Source organism: Festucalex cinctus, chromosome 15 (genome assembly GCF_051991245.1).
Source record: "Festucalex cinctus isolate MCC-2025b chromosome 15, RoL_Fcin_1.0, whole genome shotgun sequence".
In the NCBI taxonomy this organism is placed as follows: Eukaryota; Metazoa; Chordata; class Actinopteri; order Syngnathiformes; family Syngnathidae; genus Festucalex; species Festucalex cinctus.
Window position 1 is genome coordinate 12821855 of NC_135425.1, and position 23080 is coordinate 12844934.

Genomic DNA, 23080 nt, shown 5'->3' on the forward strand with positions numbered 1-23080 from the left:
GGGTAGGGAACGCCACTCCTCGATAGCCACTGCCCTACCTTTTGTCTCCCTCCTCTGTTACACCTGATTATGATCATGATCATTATCATTTAAATCAAGTGTCTAGGAAGAGGGAGACATCTAAACCAAGCAGGACAGCGGCCCTCGAGGACTGGAGTTCTCTAACCCTGATCTAATCAGTCTTGTCCAGATAGCAGTTTTTCTGTCTTTTGCAAAACTTGGAAGACCAGAAAAATCTTCTAGGCAGAAGTGCGCTAAGGGGGTGGCCAAAAATGGCTGCCCCCAAGCAGAGGCCTGCGCCTTGAAATGTCAAAGCCTCTCAGCCAACGTGGGACACAGCGAGAGTGAGGGAGTACAAAGAGGGTGAGGAGGGGGGGTGGGCTGGGGTGTTTTGCTGCCGCTGCACTGAAGTCTCCATGGCCCATTAATCGTTTGTTTGAGTTTCCGCCCCAGCGAGCATGTCATGTCTCCATTAGAGAGGGTTTGTTTCTTCTTCCTGTCCGCCTCTTGGCAGCAGGGGGCTCTCACACATCTCATTTGGCAGCGCACGGCTGTCTGGTGCCAGGCAGACTGTCCTGTGCGCGTGTGTTTGTGCATGCGTGCGTGCAAATGCGCACGCTAAACTTGGTGTTTTCTGACTACTCATCCTTTTTGCGCGTAAACACCCGCGCACTGATTCCAGCGCAATGTGGCGCTCGGAACAAATCGAATGGGATAGACTGTTGTCCTGTTGCTTAAGTCTTCTGACGGACCTCTTGTATTACCCCTAATTGGATTATGTTGGTTAGTTGTCTCTGTTTTTGCTTCATTGATGTATGGGATAATGAGAAAGAGCAATACATTTCAAATTGTTGCTGACATCTTGCTAATTTAGAAAAAATAACAGAATGACAAGCACAGGCACTACTTTGTGGCAGTACTTTCACATGCACCTGCAGGTTTCGATGACTTTGTCGTAAAAGCATTTTCTTTCTATTGATCCTATAATAAAGCCAAACTTTTCATATTAAATACAGGACCTTTTGAGCCCTCTAATTCATGAGTATATTTTTCCCCCATTAAAACCCTGACGTATATGATCTGACACATGCATTGCACGGATAATCCATTAGATGGCAGTATTACCCAGCTGATGGCTTTTCCAGCGACCTTGCAAGATTATATTATATTATATTATATTATATTATATTATATTATATTATATTATATTATATTATATTATATTATATTATATTATATTATAATATTTTTGACAGTTATAAATGTACAAATTTAAAGCATTTTGACTGGATGTATCAAATATGACACAAATCAAAAGTCATATGGAAGTTGATTTAAATGCTTTTATTTTTTTGTTTGTTCAAAAGGACCAATAAATACTCTATTTACAAAGAATCAGAATTTTCTCTCATATACAGTATTTCGTGGTTCAAGCTTTATAGGCTTAACCTGTTTATCCACTATTTTAGATATTTTTGTTTGGTGGTGTCCCATTTTGCAGATAAAACTGTAAGAGATGTGGTAGATATATCATTGAACCCCGTGTACAAATATACAGTTATCGATTGACTCCCTCGCTTGTATTTTCATCCAAACTCGCCGTCCCAAACGCAACATTCCATCCAGTCTGCCAACGTACTTACTGGTCTCTCTCCGGTGTAGCGGCTGACCCTCGCGGCCACGGCCTATCTTGATGTTAGTTTGACCTCCGACCCAAGATTATGCCGTAGACATCAGCCCGCTGACCTGTCAAATGGGCCCCCTTTATTCCCGTGACCCGCGGATCCTTCGCCTTTAAACTGAAATATGGCTGCCGAGCCTACAGAAGCCAGCCAATTAGGAGAGCGGAATCAGAATGGCACAATGAGGCGAGACTAATAGAGTCCTCTTTATCCGCCGCCCGCCCGTCTGCCTGCCCGACTGCCGGCCCGCGGCATTAATACTCGAGCTGATGCTTCTGTTGGTCTGCTTGAATCCAGGCAGCCATGAAAAATTCAACTCGATTCATGTAGTTTGTTCCTGACTCTCAATACTTTAATTAGATTTAATCATTATCTAGTCTATCAGAATGCTCTCTTTTTTGCTTAAAATTTTGTATACCAGCAGAGGCGGTGAGAGGTGGGGCAGGTTATAACGAAACGGTTAACAAAAGTTAACAAAGGTTAATGAAATAACTAAAACTAAAATAGTTTTTCATATCATATCATCATATGAAAACCAAGGTAATAATACATATAAAACAGTCAAATGGAAAACAGTAAGTATGTCGCTAAATGCAGCATGCATTTCACCTTCTTTTAAGCTGTCGAAATCAGGCGGATTAGCTGTTTTGTCTCATTCAAATGACCCACAATCCATCCATCCATTCATTTTCTTGACCGCTTATTCCTCACAAGGGTCGCAGGGGGTGCTGGAGCCTATCTCAGCTTGCATTGGGCAATGTACACCCTAGACTGGTTGCCAGCCAATCGCAGGGCAGACAGTCAAACAACCATCCACACTCACAAGCACACCAATTAACCTGCCATGCATGTCTTTGGAACGTGGGAGGAAACCGGAGTGCCTGGAGAAGACCAACGCAGGTACGGGGAGAACATGCAAACTCCACCCAGGAAGGCCGGAGCCTGGACTCGAACCCAAGTCTTCAGAACTGGGAGGCGGACGTGCTAACCAGTCAGTCAACCACCGTGCCGCTAATGACCCACAAATTTACATTTATTTCAAATTGATTTGTCCACTCAACATTTTCATTTTTGCGCTTAACACTGACGAAGACTTGGGTTTCTGTTTGAGTGTCTCATTACATTCCGTTTAGCATAATGCCAACAGACAATACAAAATGTAATTTCCGGGCTAACGAATAGCATCGGTGTGTCTTTCAGCAATGGATATGTGCAAAAAAAAAAATCAATGGAGGAACACATGGCGACAGACAAAAAAAAAAACCTCACAAGAATATATTATTTCTCCTCCGCCAAGAATGATTAATATTACTGTTGTTTGCTGAGAAGCTATGAGTGTCCAGGTGTATCTGCATGTCTGTATTATACTGCCCCCAGGTGGCCAAGGCTTGCACAGCGGAAGGAGCAGCACTATGCCCATTAGAATTAAGCAAAATAATTTGACAAAAACTTTAAATTCTTTACATTCTATTAAAAATAATATTACCAAGTTCTATGCAATATGAATGTTCTGAGTTACACCCGTGATTGTAGACAAAGTAAACTCTCAAGTAAAGGATATATGAAGCAGCATATTTTTTTTTCCAAGTTTGCGCAATTCAAGTTCATTTTGCTACTTTAAAATACTTCATATGTCAACCATTAGCATTCCAGCCAGACTTAAATGACTTTGTGGAAGTCCAAGGTGCACTTGCATACTTTTTATTGCCCTCCTTTCAGCTCCAGTTTCTTTCTCTTTGCACTTGACTGACTCGGAGCGAGTGTTTGCATCCCCGAGCAGCGTTGGGACACAGCCGAGGACCATTGTCTCCATTTTAAAAACACCGACGGCCATCTCTTGAGGCGTTTCCCCTTCAACGATCCACAGCGCATTTCGGTTCCATCCTCTTATGCGGCATCCCAGAGGGGAGCAAAAGAGCGCCACCAAAGGCCACAAAGTGTCCGCGACGTCGGCAAAAACGGGGACCAGATCAATAGCTCACTAGAGTGGAACCACTGTAGCCTGTAAGCGGCAATTTCTCACCTTGTCGCTCTTAAAAACAGAAAACATTTCCCTCTTGTTCCACTGATATCTGTTGCGCCTTTTCACTTGATATAATCGGTCCTGACCCACTTTTATTTCTTTAATCGTAGTCCGATCGAACGATAAATACCTCGAATTATTTGCCCTTCTCAGCTTAGCGGCTGCTACGCACTCGCTCGTCCCAAATGTATCAGCAATGTCAGATAAGAGCATCGGGTTGATGAGAAGCAGGCTGCGGTATTTTTACCTTGGGATCCACTTCTGTCCATTGAGCGAGATAATAAAGATGGACTCCAGCAAAGATTACCCGCCACCACTGCCAGCCCGCTTCATTTTTCACCGCACTCTTACTTGAGCCAAAGGTACTTTGTTAAGTACTTGTTAAGTGTGTTTTCCCTCTGTGTACATAAACATCACCCGGGTAATGGCGCACATGAATAAGATGTCAAAGTGTCAGCTTAGTGACAGTTGTTTGGGCCTTATTGTAGTGCTTCTGGGACCTTAATGTAAATCATCATTAAGGTAAACCCAATATTTTGGATTTTATGGACGTTCAGCTTTTTCTCTCCGTAAGACAGACTGTATAGGGAAAAAGCTTACCATCATAAAACTGCGGGTCAACAGTCATCATCAAAATTAACATGAACATCTGTACTTAAGCCCACTTCAAACTCAAAAATGATTAGAATGATCGCCCCAATATTTTGGATTTTATAGACGTTAAGTCTTTTCTTCATTAAGCTACTTCTGTAGTAGTTTGTTTACCTTAATTTCAGTGTATTTCTAACCTCTAAGATCAAAACATATAGTAGGGGTTACTGACTGGTTAGCACGTCCGCCTCCCAGTACTGAGGATGCAAGATCAAGTCCAGGCTCCGGCCTTCCTGGGTGGAGTTTGCATGTTCTCCCCGTGCCTGCGTGGGTCTTCTCCGGATACTCCGGTCTCCTTCCACATTCCAAAGACATGCATGGCAGGTTGATTGGGAGCTCCGAATTGGCCCTGCGATTGGCTGGCAACCAGTTCAGGGTGTAACCCGCCTACTGCCCGAAGTCGGCTGGGATAGGCTCCAGCACCCCCGCGACCCTTGTGAGGAATAAGCGGTTAAGAAAATGGGTGGATGGATGGATTAATGGCATGACTTCAGTAGTTAACTCGCGATTAATCTCACATTTTACATCTGTTCTAAATGTACAATAAAATAGTATTTTCTACATTTTCATACTTTTGTTAACATGAAAGTGGAAAAAATGTTAAACTAATAGAAATATGGCTGCATCTTTTAGTCAATGATTCAGTAATTTCATAATAATTCATAAAATTTATTTGAAATTAAAAGATGTACTGTACTGTAAAAAAACAAGTGATAACACAAGTGATATTAACAAGTGATGTTGATTTGTGTTGAGGTCATTTTTCACTAATTGCATTTGTAAGGCATTGGTGACAGCTCAGTGCATTTTTCTTTTCATATTAAGAGCTATCTAATCTTTAACATGAAGTAACTTGCGAAACTGCACATTTTTAAAATTGTAAAATACAACTTGACCCCAGTCTCCACAAATGTATGCATGCCACAAACCAATAACAAGGCACAACAATTCACACTCACATTCACACCTATGGGAATATATAGAGTCTGTAGAGTCTAGCCCAAGACAAACTGACAAACTAGATTTGACTTCTCATAAAACAATTTTACACTGCCAGTGCTGCCCCCTCTTCATCTCTTGTTTCATCACCCGATTCATCTCCTAAATTGCCACCGACCCCCTCCTCTCCCCCACCCCAACTTTTAAATCCTTGGACTTTTTGGAGTAATTCCTCGCAGTCGCTCTTTCCACCGACTGCACTTAGAGGCTCTCGAATCAAAGCGCAAGCGCTCCTAAATCAGCCATGTGACAGTGACGCGTACAGTACGGGCGGTTCCTGCGCTTTTTATTTCGGCACCCCAAAACTTCAGAGCGCGACGGAAAGGTCAAGAGGGAAAGTGAAAGAGTTGAAAGAGTGTTAGCGCTTAACCTTGACCTTGGGATTGCATTTCTCTAAACGCGTGTGTGCGCAACTGCAGCTGCCCGACGCGCCTCTTCACGGAGTGTTTACATTTTCCGAGAGGTCTTTATCTCCCCCAGGCTTAGGGTCCTCTCTGTGTGAGTTTATACAACCAGTACGCGCGCACACACACAATGCGTGACCCAGCGTAAGCCTCACAATGAGTCAGTAAAGGGAGAGTCCTGTCACACACTCATCCATCTCAGCTACATTCGGGGCCAAAGCTGGGCTGAGTTGTTCTCTCCATGTCAGCCTAAACACAGCAGAAGTGGGTTACCTACGGTCTCGTCTTCTCTGAATCCCCAGAACAAAAGAATGTATAAACAATGCTAGCAAAAGTAGCAAATTTCAATGAAACATGACTGATGTGCTGAAATGGAACGTGTTGGATGACGACGTGAATGATCAAAGCCTTTGTCCCATTACTATAATTTCTTTGAGACCCTGCTATGTTTTTTTTTTTTTTTTATTTATTTTGTTTAAAGCTTGAGCTATGATTTTCATGGGAGATTCTGTAGCTGTAACATAGAACTGTATGGAGACCGTGAATGTTGAAAATACCTGTCTCAAAAAACGCACCAAGGCGGCAGATCAGGAGCGGAAGTAGTTTGGGTTACACTATTAATTTTTTGCATCAAAACCAAAATTTGAGAGATACTTAATTACCGTAGGCTACATATGTGCCAGTCATACGTCTGTCTCGAGGCTTAATATTCAAGATTCAAGCAAGTCAATTGGAGTCCTAGAGCCAAGTCATTTGCTTAGTCACCATATGTATTTGCACATTAGCCACTTTGCACTCAGTGTCTGTATTTGTGTTAGTTAGTTGTACGAACACATTCATAATCATCGTTTTTGTGGTTTCTTTTAGGTTTAGTATGAGGTTACATAATGATGGCCTGCAGTAAGGATTAAAGGGAATGTACAAACTTTGTGCATTTCAAATCTAATCAGAATATACACTGATTTCACACATCATGCTCACACCACCATGACACCATGAAAGTTGGCAACCCTACCCACCCACTATGACGAGGGATAAAAGGACAAGTGTTTACTTTAGCCTAGTAGTAATAGTAGTAAACAAAGAAATACAAGAAGCTAAGCTAGCTGTTAGCTTATCTGTTAACTACAGTCAGTGTTGTCTGTAACGAAACAACATCCACTTCAGCGAGCTTCCTGATCAGCTATTGTTAAATTTCACTTCACAATTCTGTCAACTCATCGCAAATATCGCAACAGGTTTAACATTTCTAATTAACGATTGGTGAGTAAAAAACAAAAAATCACTCAAACCCACCCCAGACTGTAAGATAATTTTTATAGAGGCACTTTTTTTAGAGATAAACAACAGGATTTTACTGACTCTGATCGGAAGGGGTGGAAAATGCTCCAATGCAGACGTTGCTGGTGTCCCGTCTCACGTCCACAGACCCGATTATCAAGGCTGGTGTCTGTCCGTTGCCCTATCAGCCAGCTCAAGTCGTGGCTGTGTCCTTTCAGACTCATCCATCTTGATAGGGCGCACTGTTAAGATACGGAGCCACGGGGTTTCTTCCACTCTGTTACTGTCATCTGTCAACTTTCACTGTTTGCTTTACCTCGGATGACATTTGCAACCAGCAGCTCAACGTGGTGGCGAACAGACAATACCGGAAGTCAGTCAAATTGTCAAGATGTAATAAAATCGACCTCATTGTATCTCACGAGAGCTCATTTCCGCAAACAGAAGATTTTGTACGATGTACCTGAGGTAATACAGCAGCCGATACAGCTGCCCCCCAGTGGCCAGGAGCCACACTGAATTAATCCCGATGCACAAATTGTTTTTTATTATTGAAATTCATCTGTAGGTCAAATAATCTGTGATTGACTGCGCTCTTGTGTTTTTGATGCTTCATCTTGTAAAAGCGGATCAAGAGCCCGTTTGTTTCTCAAGTGCGAGACAGAAAGAGACCACCAGCATTATATCACTTGAGCCTTTCCCAACAGACAACCTCACACACGCAGACAACGTACGCGCACATGCATAAAAGTGTGACCTTTTCCACAAGCGTAGATAAAAAGTCGTTACAAAAACCAAACAAGCTGTCAGCGATAAGATAAAAACAGAACAGCTGATTTACAGACGCATAACGCTTGGCAATTCACAACTTTTTGTTACAGCGCAACTTTAAATTCTATATCAAAATCAAATCAAATTTATTTGTTATGTAGTGCCTTGGTCCACTTTTTCTTTGCCATTCAGCGCTCAACTTTTTTTTCCATATCTCGGCTCACTGAGCATTTAGATTATCAAGTTTCCTGTAACATGTGTTTTCATTTAGCCATTTTTTTTAAGTTAAATTTATCTATTTGTGTTTTTTTTGTTTTGTTGTCTGACTTATCCTCAGCTATTTCCTGGCAAGTGTTTTTATGCTATTTCGCCCCTGCTAGTAAAAAAAAAATAAAAAATGTAATTTGTGTCAGGGAAGTAGTGATGCAACAATTAATCAGTTAATCGACAACTAATCAATTATCAAATTTATTGACAAGTATTATGTATATCGATTATTCGTTATCTTACATGTTACGGACCAAACCAGTAATTGAATCATAATCAATTTGTTTGCGTATATTCTATACTGCCAATTTGAAATAATGTCATGTTTTTATATAAAGGGATAGAATTGTATTTATTTTATTTTTGAATCCATAAATTGAAAAAAATAATAGGCAGATTAATTGATTTATAAAATAATCATTACCTGCAGCCGTACAACGAAGCATTGTTAAAGTCTTGACTGAGACTAACATCTTTGACTTTTGGGATGAAGCTAAGTTTAGCCAGCGTTGTTAGTTGAAGACATGGTGAGGTACCATTTTAATTATTATTATTAATTTAATCATCTACAAATAACTTGGCTCATCCGACATTAAAAAAAAAATACAGACGAGTTTGTCCACCCTCGCTTTAAAGTCAGTAACATGAATGGCTACGGATCCGAGAGAAGCCGCCGGTGAGATAGATATTGAGTGTTCATATCCTCTGGGGCCCAGTTGCCTCATTTCTTAGCGACCCAATAACCGCATGGTTAGCGATGATGTTTTGACTTTTATCGATGGCATCAAGTCACACGTGGACCTCTGTGGAGGCTCTGAGCAAAGAGCAAAGGCGGCGTTATGCTTGCGAGGGGGTGGGGGGTAATCGGGGGATGACTCGCGCGGGTCCGCCGGCATGCAGTCAGACCGCCGAGCCTCTTAGAACATCATGCGGACACCTCGCATTTTAGGCAGATCGATATGTTACCAAAAAACGGCTCGGAGTGCCTCTTGAGGATCGCTGGTATTGATTCAGTACTTATGTTGCCTTGTTTTTGTCCTGCGAGCGAATATCATTGTGATGATATACGGTCGATATACAAAGTCTACACACCCCTGTTCAAATGCCATGTTTTTGTTATACAAAAACTTTTGCCATCGTTAATGTGACTCATTTTCAGGCCTGGATGTTTCATGGCTCACCAGAGTATTTTTTTAAATACATATATCTAATTCTACAGAGTGTAATTATTATATTCACCCCTCGCAGAATGTATATCACACACAATAATCACACAATATTAAATTCAATTAGCCTATCTTATCTGGATGAATCGGTTTAATGTGAAGACAGTGCAAACCTCCTCAACCGCATCGTTCGTAATTGTCTTGCTGTTCTAAGCGCCACGCATGAAAAGTCAACTTGGTCTTCCCAAATGTGATGGCCCCATACCGCTGCCTCGAGACGTATTGACCAGCCGGGGTTGGCACGCCGTCTCCGACCACGTGGGCTTGTTGCACCCCGACCCTTGGGTTCAGTTCCTCAGCAGGCGAGGTATTGATCCGACAGCAGTGACAGAAAACCCCCATCGAGTCGAGTCCCCCTGTGTTGCGGTTAACGTATCCCATTGTTAGATACTGTCCAACAGAGGTGAGGGAACCGAGTCACATGACTTATAAAAGACTGGACTTGACAATCTTCATAGCACTTTAGTTTAGCTTGCTACATTTGTCTGGTATGTGAATGGTTCAGTGCAGTTAGCTTCATTTAAACTAGAAAACTCCCAGTTTGCCAAGTAGCTTTCTAAATAATATCCAATTCTAATAATAATTATTATAAAAAAAAAAAAAAAAAGTCACACGCTGCGAGCAGGGTTCGAACCTGCGCGGGAATATCCCATTGGGTTTCGAGTCCAACGCCTTAACCTCTCGGCCATCGCAGCTGTCAGCAATTGGAGTAGTTCGCACACTTGTGATGAGCATTCCCTGAGATAAATGCTAAAAATGCATAATATTTTGGTAAATTCTTACATGTGAAAACACTGTGTTAGACCAAGCCACATACTCCGAAATTGTAAAATGGTATGATAGCTAATCCAGAAGTGACAAGAAACCAAAAGCTAACTGTTAGCCAGCTTCTTATTTTGCTAGTCTTTTTTTCTTCTTTCTAAAGCCATGCTGCCTCTCACAGGTCACACTTTGTACTACAACAGACATTGCTATGTGTGTGGTGCTCTGTTTAGGTTGTCTCAAGTACACTACACACCATAAGAGCAGTACAACTCACTTTAAAAAAAGGGTTTATTCAAAGAAAGGTGATAGGTTAAGATAATTGAAAATCAGTGAGTGTGTACCCTGCAAATCCATTTATGACATATTTACCTTTGTTCTCTTGTTTAAAAAAGAATGGCAGAAGAAATGGCAAAACAATTGCATTTTTTTAAATTAACCTGGAGACCAAGTTTTCCTTCTGCAGGTCTTCATTACTTTACATAAAAACGTGCTGCATATACTTGACACTGTTGGGATCTTCCCATGAACAAAGCAGGTCGAGATATTTAAACTGAAAGAAAGCAGCCCGGTCCTTCAGATCTCACAGGACTGACATGAAATCTAAATGTGTTCCATATGGAGCAAAGGTCTACCCCAGGTGGATATGAGTGAGGAAGGGTTGTTTTCTCCACTGTTTGTACCTGTAATTCCCACAGACTAGGCCAGAAATGGTGGGAGCCTGGTCATGGTGTCTTATCAGCTCTAATGATGCGATAGCTGGAGGCTGTTTCAACTTTGACATTGAAATACTGATGTGACGTTCCAATGCGCAAATGCTGCCCGACGAAGATGGATGGACTTACTTAACCATTTATTCAAATGTGATCTGACATTTTTTCTTCTTTCTGGCGTAATCGCTACCACGAAAGACTGAAGCTAAAAACAGGATCTTTGACAGTAAAACTGATTTTTTTGGTCAAAAATCAAATCCTGATTAATGTGTGCTCTGATCTACAGCACTAAGATGTCAGTGAATAAGTGATGAAGGTGCATTTTTGCATTAAATTGGATCAGATTGGTACTGAACAGTATTTCACCTGAGCGAAATGGCTTATGCTGTCATAAATTTCTTTTCATGAGGACTTCCCATAAATTACGGAAAACTCATTTGGACTCGATTCGCATTGGTTTTGCAATATTCTCTTACTGGAAAAAATATGTATCAGTGCAAATCGACAGAACTACCTTGGAGTTGGCGTTGATCCTTGCAGAATTTGCTTCAGCATTTAAACATTACAGTTAAACCATCAAGGATTGCTGTTTTGCCAAAGCAAGAACTCATTTCAAAAGAGATCTGAAGATTTTCAATACACTTTATGTAAAATCACAGATAATTCGGTATGTTCTCAGTCTGTGTGATTAAATATTTTCAAGCAGTCTGACAATCCATGCCCACTTGACACTAAGTACAGTTTGAAGTCTGCCACCAATTTTAAAACTTTCCCATGTTAAGCAGGCGTTCTCTGGCCAAGTGCAATTGATCACACTTAAACATCAACGCTGTGAGCAGGGCTCGAACCTGCGCGGGATGATCCCATTGGATTTCGAGTCCAACGCCTTAACCTCTCGGCCATCACAGCTGCCACTTGTGGATGTAACTCCCACTATGGTGCTGTAAATACAGTGTTGGCAGGACGGAAATTTTAAAGCAGGGTTCACCAATTCCGGTCCTCAAGGTCCGCAGGCCTGCAGGTTTTAGATGTTTCCGCCCACTAGCACACCTGGTTCATATAATTAGCTCATCAGCATGCCTGATAACGATCCTGATCTTTAGTATCAGGTGTGTTGGTAGGCAGAAACCTGCAGGACTCCGGACCTCGAGGACCGGAATTGGTGAACCCTGCTTTAGAATTTCGGGCTTCTCTGTACTTACAGCACCATAGTGGGACTTATCAACATAAGTTTACAAGTGGCAGCTGTGATGCCCGAGAGGTTAAGGCGTTGGACTCGAAATTCAATGGGGTCATCCCGCGCAGGTTCGAACCCTGCTCACAGCGTTGATATTTAAGTGTGATCAATTGTACCTGGCCGGAAAATTGGCGGCAGACTTCAAATTGTACTTAGTGTCAGGTGGGCATGGATTGTCTGACTGCTTGAAAATATTAATTCACACAGATTGATTTGAGCCAAGATGTCAATTATACCTGACGTCAAGTGCAAGTTCCACATTTAAGAATCCTAGGCATGCTTCAGCCCACTTAAGACCAACCTTAAGTACATTTGATCAGTTGAAGTTACATGTGCCCTGCATAAATCAGGGAGTTGACTGTTTTCAAGCAGCAATTTTAAAATACTCAGATTTTTTTTCACACTTCATTCAGCCTACAGTCAAACACTCCTCAGACACTACATGAGTCCAATGTTAGAAGCTCTTAGTTGTGAATTGTTGCATATTGTAGTAAATATAGTCCTTAAGTTCAACAGTAACCAAGGAATTGAGTGACTAAGTAACAATTTCAAAATACTCACATTTGACATGTTTTGCACTTCAAACCAAAATGATTATTCATGTAAGAGTTTTGACGCTGCAAGCAAAGTTCAAAGCTGCACAGAGTTTACCATCTGTGGCACTTCAGCCTACACACCAGTACTCCTTAGACACAACATGATCAGTCAAAGACTTGAACGCTGCAAGCAGGGTTCAAACCTGCGCGGGACTACCCTATTGGATTTTGAGTCCAATACCTTAACTCTCGGCCATCGCAGCTGCTGCTTGGGCTTGTTGTCTTTCCCTCTATGGTGTTGTAAAAATGGTCTAGGCCTCGGGTAGGGGATCAGGTGTTGGCGTAGGGCACGTGTCAAGATCCAGTCCTCGAGGGTTGATGAGCTTGAATATGAATCAGCTGTGTTGAACCTGGGAAACCTCTAAAGCATGCAGAACTCCGGCCCCCAAGGACCGGACTTTGGCACCACTGGTATGCGGAAACATCTGAAAATCTGCAGGACTCTCTCAAGGACCACAACTTGAGAAGCCTGCTCTGGAGGACATAAGTTGTCCATCCCTGGTGTAGAGTGACCATTTTCAAGAAGCAATTACAGAATATGCAGATTTGATCATCTGCCTACACAACAGCACTCCTTAGGCACAATCTGATGGGACAACCACTTCAACGCTGCGAGCAGGGTCGAACTGCGCGGGATTACCCCATTGGATTTCGAGTCCAACGCCTTAACCTCTCAGCCATCGCAGCTCTCAGGCCTTCTGGTTATTGTTCCCACTATGGTGCTGTAAAGATAGACTAGACGGGCCAGGAATTGTGCTTTAGCGTAGGGAAACATCTAAAAAACCTACAGGACTCATGCCCTCAAAATCCAGGAGTGGGGAAGTCTCCTCTCAGAGACCTGAGTTGTTCATCCCTGAAGTAGAGTGATCATTTTCAAGCAGCAGTTTCAAAACACTCAGATTTTACCACCTGTCACACTTCAGCTAACAGAACTAATAGTCCTTTTGTACTACTCAAACAGCCAAAGATTACAACGCTGCGAGCAGGGTTCGAACCTGCGCGGGATTACCCCATTTGATTTCGAGTCCAACGCCTTAACCTCTCGGCCATCGCAGCTGTTGTTTGGCATTATTCTCGTTCCCACTATGGTGTTATAAAAATAGTCTAGGCCTCGGGTAGGGGATCCTGTGTTGGCGTAGGGCACGTGTCAAGATCCAGTCCTCGAGGGTTGATGAGCTTGAATATGAATCAGCTGTGTTGAACCTGGGAAACCTCTAAAGCATGCAGGACTCAGGCCCGGACTTTGAAACCACTGGTATGCGGAAACATCTAAAAATCTGCAGGACTCTCTCAAGTACCACGACTTGAGAAGCTTGCTCTGGACTACGTAAGTTGCCCATCCCTGGTGTAGAGTGACCATTTTCAAGAAGCAATTATAAAATATGCAGATTTGATCATCTGCCTACACAACAGCACTCCTTAGGAACAGTCTGATGGGACAACAACTTGAACTCTGCGAGCAGGGTTCGAACCTGCGCGGGATTACCCCATTGGATTTCGAGTCCAACGCCTTAACCTCTCAGCCATCGCAGCTCTCAGGCCTTCTGGTTATTGTTCCCACTATGGTGCTGTAAAGATAGACTAGGCGGGTCAGGAATTGTGCTTTAGCGTAGGGAAACATCTAAAAAACCTACAGGACTCGTGCCCTCAAAATCCAGGAGTGGGGAAGTCTCCTCTCAGAGACCTGAGTTGTTCATCCCTGAAGTAGAGTGATCATTTTCAAGCAGCAGTTTCAAAACACTCAGATTTTACCACCTGTCACACTTCAGCTAACAGAGCTGATAGTCCTTTTGTACTACTCAAATAGCCAAAGATTACTACGCTGCGAGCAGGGTTCGAACCTGCGCGGGACTACCCCATTGGATTTCAAGTCCAACGCCTTAACCTCTCAGCCATCGCAGCTGTTGTTTGGCATTATTCTCGTTCCCACTATGGTGTTATAAAAATAGTCTAGGCCTCGGGTAGGGGATCCTGTGTTGGCGTAGGGCACGTGTCAAGATCCAGTCCTCGAGGGTTGATGAGCTTGAATATGAATCAGCTGTGTTGAACCTGGGAAACCTCTAAAGCATGCAGGACTCAGGCCCTCAAGGACCGGACTTTGAAACCACTGGTATGCGGAAACATCTAAAAATCTGCAGGACTCTCTCAAGGACCAAGCTTACTCTGGACTACGTAAATTGCCCATCCCTGGTGTAGAGTGACCATTTTGAAGAAGCAATTATAAAATATGCAGATTTGATCATCTGCCTACACAACAGCACTCCTTAGGAACAATCTGATGGGACAACAACTTGAACGCTGCGAGCAGGGTTCGAACCTGCGCGGGATTACCCCATTGGATTTCGAGTCCAAACCCTTAACCTCTCAGCCATCGCAGCTCTCAGACCTTCTGGTTATTGTTCCCACTATGGTGCTGTAAAGATAGACTAGGCGGGTCAGGAATTGTGCTTTAGCGTAGGGAAACATCTAAAAAACCTACAGGACTCCTGCCCTCAAAATCCAGGAGTGGGGAAGTCTCCTCTCAGAGACCTGAGTTGTTCATCCCTGAAGTAGAGTGATCATTTTCAAGCAGGAGTTTCAAAACACTCCGATTTTACCACCTGTCACACTTCAGCTAACAGAACTAATAGTCCTTTTGTACTACTCAAACAGCCAAAGATTACAACGCTGCGAGCAGGGTTCGAACCTGCGCGGGACTAGCCCATTGGATTTCGAGTCCAACGCCTTAACCTCTCGGCCATCGCAGCTGTTGTTTGGCATTATTCTCGTTCCCACTATGGTGTTATAAAAATAGTCTAGGCCTCGGGTAGGGGATCCTGTGTTGGCGTAGGGCACGTGTCAAGATCCAGTCCTCGGGGGTTGATGAGCTTGAATATGAATCAGCTGTGTTGAACCTGGGAAACCTCTAAAGCATGCAGGACTCAGGCCCTCAAGGACCGGACTTTGAAACCACTGGTATGCGGAAACATCTAAAAATCTGCAGGACTCTCTCAAGGACCAAGCTTGCTCTGGACTACGTAAATTGCCCATCCCTGGTGTAGAGTGACCATTTTCAAGAAGCAATTATAAAATATGCAGATTTGATCATCTGCCTACACAACAGCACTCCTTAGGAACAATCTGATGGGACAACAACTTGAACGCTGCGAGCAGGGTTCGAACCTGCGCGGGATTACCCCATTGGATTTCGAGTCCAACGCCTTAACCTCTCAGCCATCGCAGCTCTGAGGGCTTCTGGTTATTGTTCACACTATGGTGCTGTAAAGATAGACTAGGCGGTTCAGGAATTGTGCTTTAGCGTAGGGAAACATCTAAAAAACCTACAGGACTCGTGCCCTCAAAATACAGGAGTGGGGAAGTCTCCTCTCAGAGACCTGAGTTGTTCATCCCTGAAGTAGAGTGATCATTTTCAAGCAGCAGTTTCAAAACACTCAGATTTTACCACCTGTCACACTTCAGCTAACAGAACTGATAGTCCTTTTGTACTACTCAAACAGCCAAAGATTACAACGCTGCGAGCAGGGTTCGAACCTGCGCGGGACTACCCCATTGGATTTCGAGTCCAACGCCTTAACCTCTCGGCCATCGCAGCTGTTGTTTGGCATTATTCTCGTTCCCACTATGGTGTTATAAAAATGGTCTAGGCCTCGGGTAGGGGATCCTGTGTTGGCGTAGGGCACGTGTCAAGATCCAGTCCTCGAGGGTTGATGAGCTTGAATATGAATCAGCTGTGTTGAACCTGGGAAACCTCTAAAGCATGCAGGACTCAGGCCCTCAAGGACCGGACTTTGAAACCACTGGTATGCGGAAACATCTAAAAATCTGCAGGACTCTCTCAAGGACCACGACTTGAGAAGCTTGCTCTGGACTACGTAAGTTGCCCATCCCTGGTGTAGAGTGACCATTTTCAAGAAGCAATTATAAAATATGCAGATTTGATCATCTGCCTACACAACAGCACTCCTTAGGAACAATCTGATGGGACAACAACTTGAACGCTGCGAGCAGGGTTCGAACCTGCGCGGGATTACCCCATTGGATTTCGAGTCCAACGCCTTAACCTCTCAGCCATCGCAGCTCTCAGGCCTTCTGGTTATTGCTCCCACTATGGTGCTGTAAAGATAGACTAGGCGGGTCAGGAATTGTGCTTTAGCGTAGGGAAACATCTAAAAAACCTACAGCACTCGTGCCCTCAAAATCCAGGAGTGGGGAAGTCTCCTCTCAGAGACCTGAGTTGTTCATCCCTGAAGGAGAGTGATCATTTTCAAGCAGCAGTTTCAAAACATTCAGATTTTACCACCTGTCACACTTCAGCTAACAGAACTAATAGTCCTTTTGTACTACTCAAACAGCCAAAGATTACAACGCTGCGAGCAGGGTTCGAACCTGCGCGGGACTAGCCCATTGGATTTCGAGTCCAACGCCTTAACCTCTCGGCCATCGCAGCTGTTGTTTGGCATTGTTCTCGTTCCTACTATGGTGTTGTAAAAATAGTCTAGGCCTCGGGTCGGGGATCCTGTGTTGGCGTAGGGCACGTGTCAAGATCCAGTCCTCGAGGGTTGATGAGCTTGAATATGAATCAGCTGTGTTGAACCTGGGAAACCTCTAAAGCATGCAGGACTCAGGCCCTCAAGGACCGGACTTTGGAACCACTGGTATTCGGAAACATCTAAAAATCTGCAGGACTCTCTCAAGGACCACGACTTGAGAAGCCTGCTCTGGAGGTCATAAGTTGCCCATCCCTGGAGTAGACTGACCATTTTCAAGAAGCAATTATAAAATGCGCAGATTTGACTATCTGAGGGACTTCTGCATAAACAACTGCACTCCTTTGGGACAACATGATGGGTCAACGACTTCAATGCTGCAAGCAGGGTTCTAACCTGCGCGGGATTACCCCTTTAGATTTCAACTCCGCCTTAAACTCTCAGCCATCGCACCGGGGTAGCCGATTTCACGGCCCCGTATCCCCGGCGCGGAGGGTTGTGGAGGCCGTTGGAAAGCCGAGGTCGAGCCGGTTCCGGGGATGTGTTTATTTTCCTGTCGGACTTATGGTTCGACCGGTACGGGGGTGTCAATCCATCTCCCGAGAGTGGGGTGGCTGATTTCGCAGCCCCCGTATCTCCGGCCCGGAGGGTCGTGGAGGGCCGGCACCGATGCCGATGGAAAGCCGAAGTCGAGCTGGTTCCCGGGATGTGTTTATTTTCCCCGTAGGACTTGTGGTTCAACCGGTAAGCGTAAAATGTGCATCGTGAGGAGAGTTAGCAGCCCTGCCAGTTTGTGGCAAACATTTTACTGACAACTGCTTCAGGAATTTGGGATAATACAAACGTGGATTAGCAGAACATCTTTCACTTACCCCGGGATCGATACCAACTATTTAAACTAAAGCATGCAAAAGCATGCGGCAATAATCCTTCGGGTGCAGACGTGAAGACTCCGTTTGTAAACAGGAGCACATGGAAAAGATGAGATTTGGCCACATCCAACTCATTTTGCAGTCAAATACATGGAAGTCTGGTGGGCCTTGGCCACGCCCACCAAAATCCACTCGTTTGATGCTAGGCTAACAGTAGACCTTCCAAGTGGAGACTGCAACTCTTCAACAAGGTACAATTTCGTGAACATTTCTTTTGATACAGTATTAGGGCGTCCAGAGGATGGTTGGTGTCATTGCTGCAAAGCTCATATCAGGTGATTTAAATGTTGTTAGCATGTTTTCCATAAGACTTTTGAGAAAACATTAAAGTATTGTTTGAATTATTTTAACTGTATTTGAGCCTAGCATTTAAGTTTTAAAAAATGTCCTCTGTAGTGAACACATCATAGCTTAAAGGAAGGCTCCTTTAATTTTACATGTATGGCTTGATTGGCAGTAAATAGTTAGTATAGCTACGAAACATGCATAAGAGCTGAAGAATACACTCCTATATTGATTTATTTAACTTTTTTCAACATAGAAGTACTTCCGTGTTGCAACGCCCCCGAGTGGTGACGTCACTAGTGTGTATACTCGCTTGGGGAACAGTAGTTCACGCAGACATAACAACGAGGAAGACACAAACGTCAGTTATGCCTTACTGTATTGCAAAATTTTGCAAGGCGTCGGCAAGGAAAAACCCGCGAGACCCCCCCCCCCCAAAAAAAAAAAAAAAAAAAAGCTACTTGAGTAGACAATGGTTTGTTTGCTAAGTGCTGTCAACCTCCCGAAGGACAAGCAGGCGTGCGCGCAGCGAACATTTCAGGCATGAGGACTTCGAATATATGTTACAATTTGAGATGGGGTACGCCACACGCCTAATACTAAAGCCCAACGCAGTACCGAGTATCTTTAAAGAACCAGACGTGGGAAATAATCAAGCCGATGGAGGAGCCGCAACTGCTAGCAACACGGAGCCTTCACTCTCACAACAGTCGGCACACATCGAGGTCTTACTACGGCCACTGAAAGATCTCGGAGAAGCGAAGCAAATTTAAAGCGAAAGGTAGGCATGTTTCGGGGGTGGGGGGGCATTGGTTATTATACTGCACGGACTGTTTTATTTCATAATTCATTTGAAGGTGGCCAACGCAGGGGCACGTCGGCACGTTACCGTAATGCACAGTATTAACAATCGTTGGGGCGGCTGGCTTGACTTCGTCTTTTCGAGTGGCGGCTGGCCTGACCGCAGTGGGACGCTACGCAAAAAAGAAAAAAAAAACAGCTAGGGGAGGTTGGGTGCTGTAACGACGATACATTTAATTTTACTATTTTTTCTTTTTCCTGAAATATTTCGTCAGTTCCACACGTTTTGCATTGCTCGTACTGTGTGTCACTTTACCTGTTGGATATTTGCTCCTCCAAGACTTTTCTTCTTCACATCTTTCATCGCAACCAAAGCTATCCTGAGAATGTCTATTTAGTATTGCCATGTTGAATGTCTGATGTTCCAGGATGCAGTTGAGATTGTCCGCAAGGAACCGATCCTCGAGTTCTTTCATTTCCAGACAGCACACATTCATTAGCGGATTGTCCATTCCTGCAGCTCCCGCACGAGCACCACTCACCCCCCGCCTGATTCACTCGTTCGTCAAAGTTTATTTTGTGCCCGAAAAGACCATCTGGCGCCACAACTTTCACATCCAAGGCAGACTTTCCTTCGGTAGTGTTATTTTGTCGTGTTGGCTCGAAGCGATAAGGTTTAATCCTTCCGGGTTTGACGCTAGATGCACGGCTGCGTTGCATAGTGCTTCCATAGTGTAGCGTTTACACACTAGTGACGTAAACATCCGGGTTATTTAGTCACGTGTAACAAACATGCCGGCGTTCGATTCATTTTAACAATGGTTTAAAAGTTATTAAATGTACATAAAAAAATAATCACGTCACCAAATTAATTATTGAAAAAGTAGCAACTTTTTGCTGCTAAAAATGGGTAGAGAGAATATTACAAGGCCGCTTCTGTCAAAATTTGATGGATGACATTCTTAATTAGATTAGGGGGGTCATGTGTGGGTCATGACCCCTCCCTAATGAAGATTAATGACCCTTTAATGACTTCCAGATGTCATATAATGAGGGTTAATGACCCTTAATGACTTCCTGATGTCATTTAATGAGGGTTAATGACCCTTAATGACTTCCTGATGTCATTTAATGAAGATTAATGACCCCTAATGACTTCCTGATGTCATTTAATGAAGATTAATGACCCTTAATGACTTCCTGATGCCATTTAATGAAGATTAATGACCCTTTAATGACTTCCAGATGTCATTTAATGAGGGTTAATGACCTTTAATGACTTCCAGATGTCATTTAATGAGGGGTAATGACCTTTAATGACTTCCGGATGTCGTTTAATGAGGATGAATGACCTTTAATGACTTCCGGATGTCGTATAATGAAGATGAATGACCTTTAATGACTTCCGGATGTCGTTTAATGAAGATGAATGACCTTTAATGACTTCCAGGTGTTGTATAATGAAGATGAATGACCCTTAATGACTTCCTGATGTCATTTAATGAAGATTAATGACCCCTTAATGAAGATGGATGATGTGTAGGTGGTGTTCCTACCTGTTTTTGCAGATATCATGGCTGACCCGGGTTCAAATGCTAATTGTTTGGTTAACTTCCGGATCCGGTGCACGCCCCCCTAGATTGAGTGAATAATGAATAATAATGAGATTGAATGACGTGATCGGAGGGAGTGGTTTAGTATGGGTAAAAAGGATATAACAAGCGCTTCAACAGTCCGATAGAGCTACAGCGAGGATGGCGGGGAAAATCAATGTAATCAGCGAGACAAATGTTTCAGTGCAGATGGGACGCACTGGGACCGACTCGATTTTGGATGCGCCGCGTAAGAAGCAGATGTTTTTGCGACGTATTCAGAAACCCCCCGCAGAGTCTTTGGAGGAAATATGGTCTTTGGATCCATCTGCCTCATGGGGATACCGCTTCCTTTACGAGATGGGTGAGCTGTGTCTGTATTTTAGCATGGACGGTGTTGAAAATACATCACCTAGTGGCTATGGGACTCTAAACTCTAATGACTGGGGTATATTAAATCAACTGGTACCTCGAGTGTTGAAAGAATGTATGATGTCGTCTGAACCATGGAATGTTTTAACATTTACATGGGTCTCGAGGACAACGCCTACAGGTCGTTGGTTTTTTAAGGTGAAAATTGATTCTAACAACCTGATAGAGACTGGTGATCGCACAAATCAGAATGAACTGTTTTTTACTTTGGAAGCATTTAACACTGAATGTGGTGTTTTTTTGAGGGTTTTGACCCTACCGTTGGCTGAATGGAATGAGAGGATGGATGCGCACTCTGAAAAAATCTCCACCCTCTTTTTGGACAGCCGGCATTGGCGAAACATTGTGGGTGTAAGGAAGGCGTTGACGTTTGAGTAGTCAACGCCCCTATGAACCGCCTACTCTGACGTCATAAGCCAACCCCCCCTCAAGGACAGCCCCCCTACCACTTAGACAATGGGAAAATACGCCTCTTTACAACAAATCCCTCCCATATAACCGCCCCTATGTAATATAAGAGCAGGAGTCTCCAGCCGGACTACACTTTGCCTGAAAAAGCCAACGACGACAACGATGCCTCCTACCAGACAGAGTTCCAGACGCCTGGCAACATCGTGGACGCCTCTGGGTGCCCGGAGTGTGGTGCCTCTGGTGGAAGGATCGCGGCTTAAAGTCTCAAAAGGTACGCAGACAGAGAGCTCTGACTTTGAGGAGGGAAAGGACGTTGAGGCAGCCGCGACCCACCTTGAGCGAGAGCAGTTGGACTGTTCTCAGTACCCCGCGACTGCCGACGAGAACACCCCTCCGCCGGAGAACTCTCAAGAAGTGCAGCTGACCGATGAGTACATTGCCTCGCTGGAGTATTCACAACTGCTGATGACTCCTGAGGAACTCAATACCCGGCACGAACACCTACCTCCTCAGCAGCCTCAGGAGTCTCAGCAGCAGCAGCCTCAGCAGCAACTAACCTCTGACGGGGACGTTGTGGAGGGGTGCCCGCCAACAGCCTTGCCTTCACCTACAAACCTTGACAAGGACTGGGACCTTGTCTGGAACGGGCCCCCGGACAGTTGGCTGTGTCGGGATAAGTACAACTGTATAAAACAGACTATAGGACATCTCCTCAATCAAGTTATAGTTAAATACAGTAGAGATGAATGTAATGGCTGTTTAATCAACCATCCCAGCCAGAGGCAGCACCAGTGTCTAGAAATAGACGATGATGAGTATTTTAGGAAACATTATCATCGTGTGATAGCATTGTTGTGCACGCCTAAATTCCTCCCCAGCATTCATTACATGTTGAACTTGCTTCATCTGACTACCGACATTAAGAAGGTCAAGACAGCGGCCGAGATTGTCCTGCTAGATCTCGAGCAAGAGAAGAAGATACTCGACAAGCTCGAGCAACTGGACGCCCTTGAAGGCCCCGGATCGCTGTCGAACGACCTCAAGACTCTGCTGGACAAGTACTACAATTCTAAATAGAGACACACGATGGGGAATATCTTCAGAAAATTGTTGTTTCGATATTACGGTTTGTGTAATTGGGCGGACATTCTGGAGAGAACCATTCTACATACTTCTGACCGAGACTGACGAATTGACAAAATGTTGTTGATTATGCAAAAAGTCAGATCATTGTCTCATTCGCTATTTCATGTATCTTGGGATTGTTTTGTCAGACGTGTTGTGAACGAGAGTCATTTGGGTTTGGCCAATACAATTAAAGCCGTTCTGGATGCATGGTGTGATGACGTGGGTGTAGGTCACCTGGTAACAATTTTGACTCTGTTTGTTGATTCTGCAAAATACTGTCTAGAAAATAACTACCCTTTAGACTTACCTGTTGAATTAAAAGAATTTCAAACCGTCGTTGAATTAAAAGTTAGTCCCTATGTCTTATCCCGAGTCCTTGAGTATATTAATTCTTAGTATT

General features: G+C 43.8%; 1 long non-coding RNA gene and 14 other non-coding genes across 15 annotated transcripts in view; 2 read left to right on the forward strand and 13 right to left on the reverse strand.

Annotated features, from left to right (window-relative positions):
• LOC144001931 (uncharacterized) overlaps positions 1-23080 on the forward strand; it is an 87260-nt gene that overhangs the window by 18579 nt on the left and 45601 nt on the right. The gene's annotated exons all lie outside the window — the stretch shown is intronic.
• Positions 9918-9999, reverse strand: trnas-cga (transfer RNA serine (anticodon CGA)). Its single transcript has one exon. It is a non-coding gene; the product is annotated as a tRNA-Ser (tRNA).
• On the reverse strand, positions 11607-11688 carry trnas-cga (transfer RNA serine (anticodon CGA)). The gene has a single exon. It is a non-coding gene; the product is annotated as a tRNA-Ser (tRNA).
• Positions 12024-12105, forward strand: trnas-cga (transfer RNA serine (anticodon CGA)). The gene has a single exon. It is a non-coding gene; the product is annotated as a tRNA-Ser (tRNA).
• Positions 12735-12815, reverse strand: trnal-caa (transfer RNA leucine (anticodon CAA)). Its single transcript has one exon. It is a non-coding gene; the product is annotated as a tRNA-Leu (tRNA).
• On the reverse strand, positions 13220-13299 carry trnas-cga (transfer RNA serine (anticodon CGA)). The gene has a single exon. It is a non-coding gene; the product is annotated as a tRNA-Ser (tRNA).
• On the reverse strand, positions 13587-13668 carry trnas-cga (transfer RNA serine (anticodon CGA)). The gene has a single exon. It is a non-coding gene; the product is annotated as a tRNA-Ser (tRNA).
• Positions 14064-14145, reverse strand: trnas-cga (transfer RNA serine (anticodon CGA)). The gene has a single exon. It is a non-coding gene; the product is annotated as a tRNA-Ser (tRNA).
• On the reverse strand, positions 14433-14514 carry trnas-uga (transfer RNA serine (anticodon UGA)). Its single transcript has one exon. It is a non-coding gene; the product is annotated as a tRNA-Ser (tRNA).
• trnas-cga (transfer RNA serine (anticodon CGA)) lies at positions 14909-14990 on the reverse strand. Its single transcript has one exon. It is a non-coding gene; the product is annotated as a tRNA-Ser (tRNA).
• trnas-cga (transfer RNA serine (anticodon CGA)) lies at positions 15278-15359 on the reverse strand. Its single transcript has one exon. It is a non-coding gene; the product is annotated as a tRNA-Ser (tRNA).
• trnas-cga (transfer RNA serine (anticodon CGA)) lies at positions 15754-15835 on the reverse strand. The gene has a single exon. It is a non-coding gene; the product is annotated as a tRNA-Ser (tRNA).
• Positions 16123-16204, reverse strand: trnas-cga (transfer RNA serine (anticodon CGA)). The gene has a single exon. It is a non-coding gene; the product is annotated as a tRNA-Ser (tRNA).
• On the reverse strand, positions 16609-16690 carry trnas-cga (transfer RNA serine (anticodon CGA)). The gene has a single exon. It is a non-coding gene; the product is annotated as a tRNA-Ser (tRNA).
• trnas-cga (transfer RNA serine (anticodon CGA)) lies at positions 16978-17059 on the reverse strand. Its single transcript has one exon. It is a non-coding gene; the product is annotated as a tRNA-Ser (tRNA).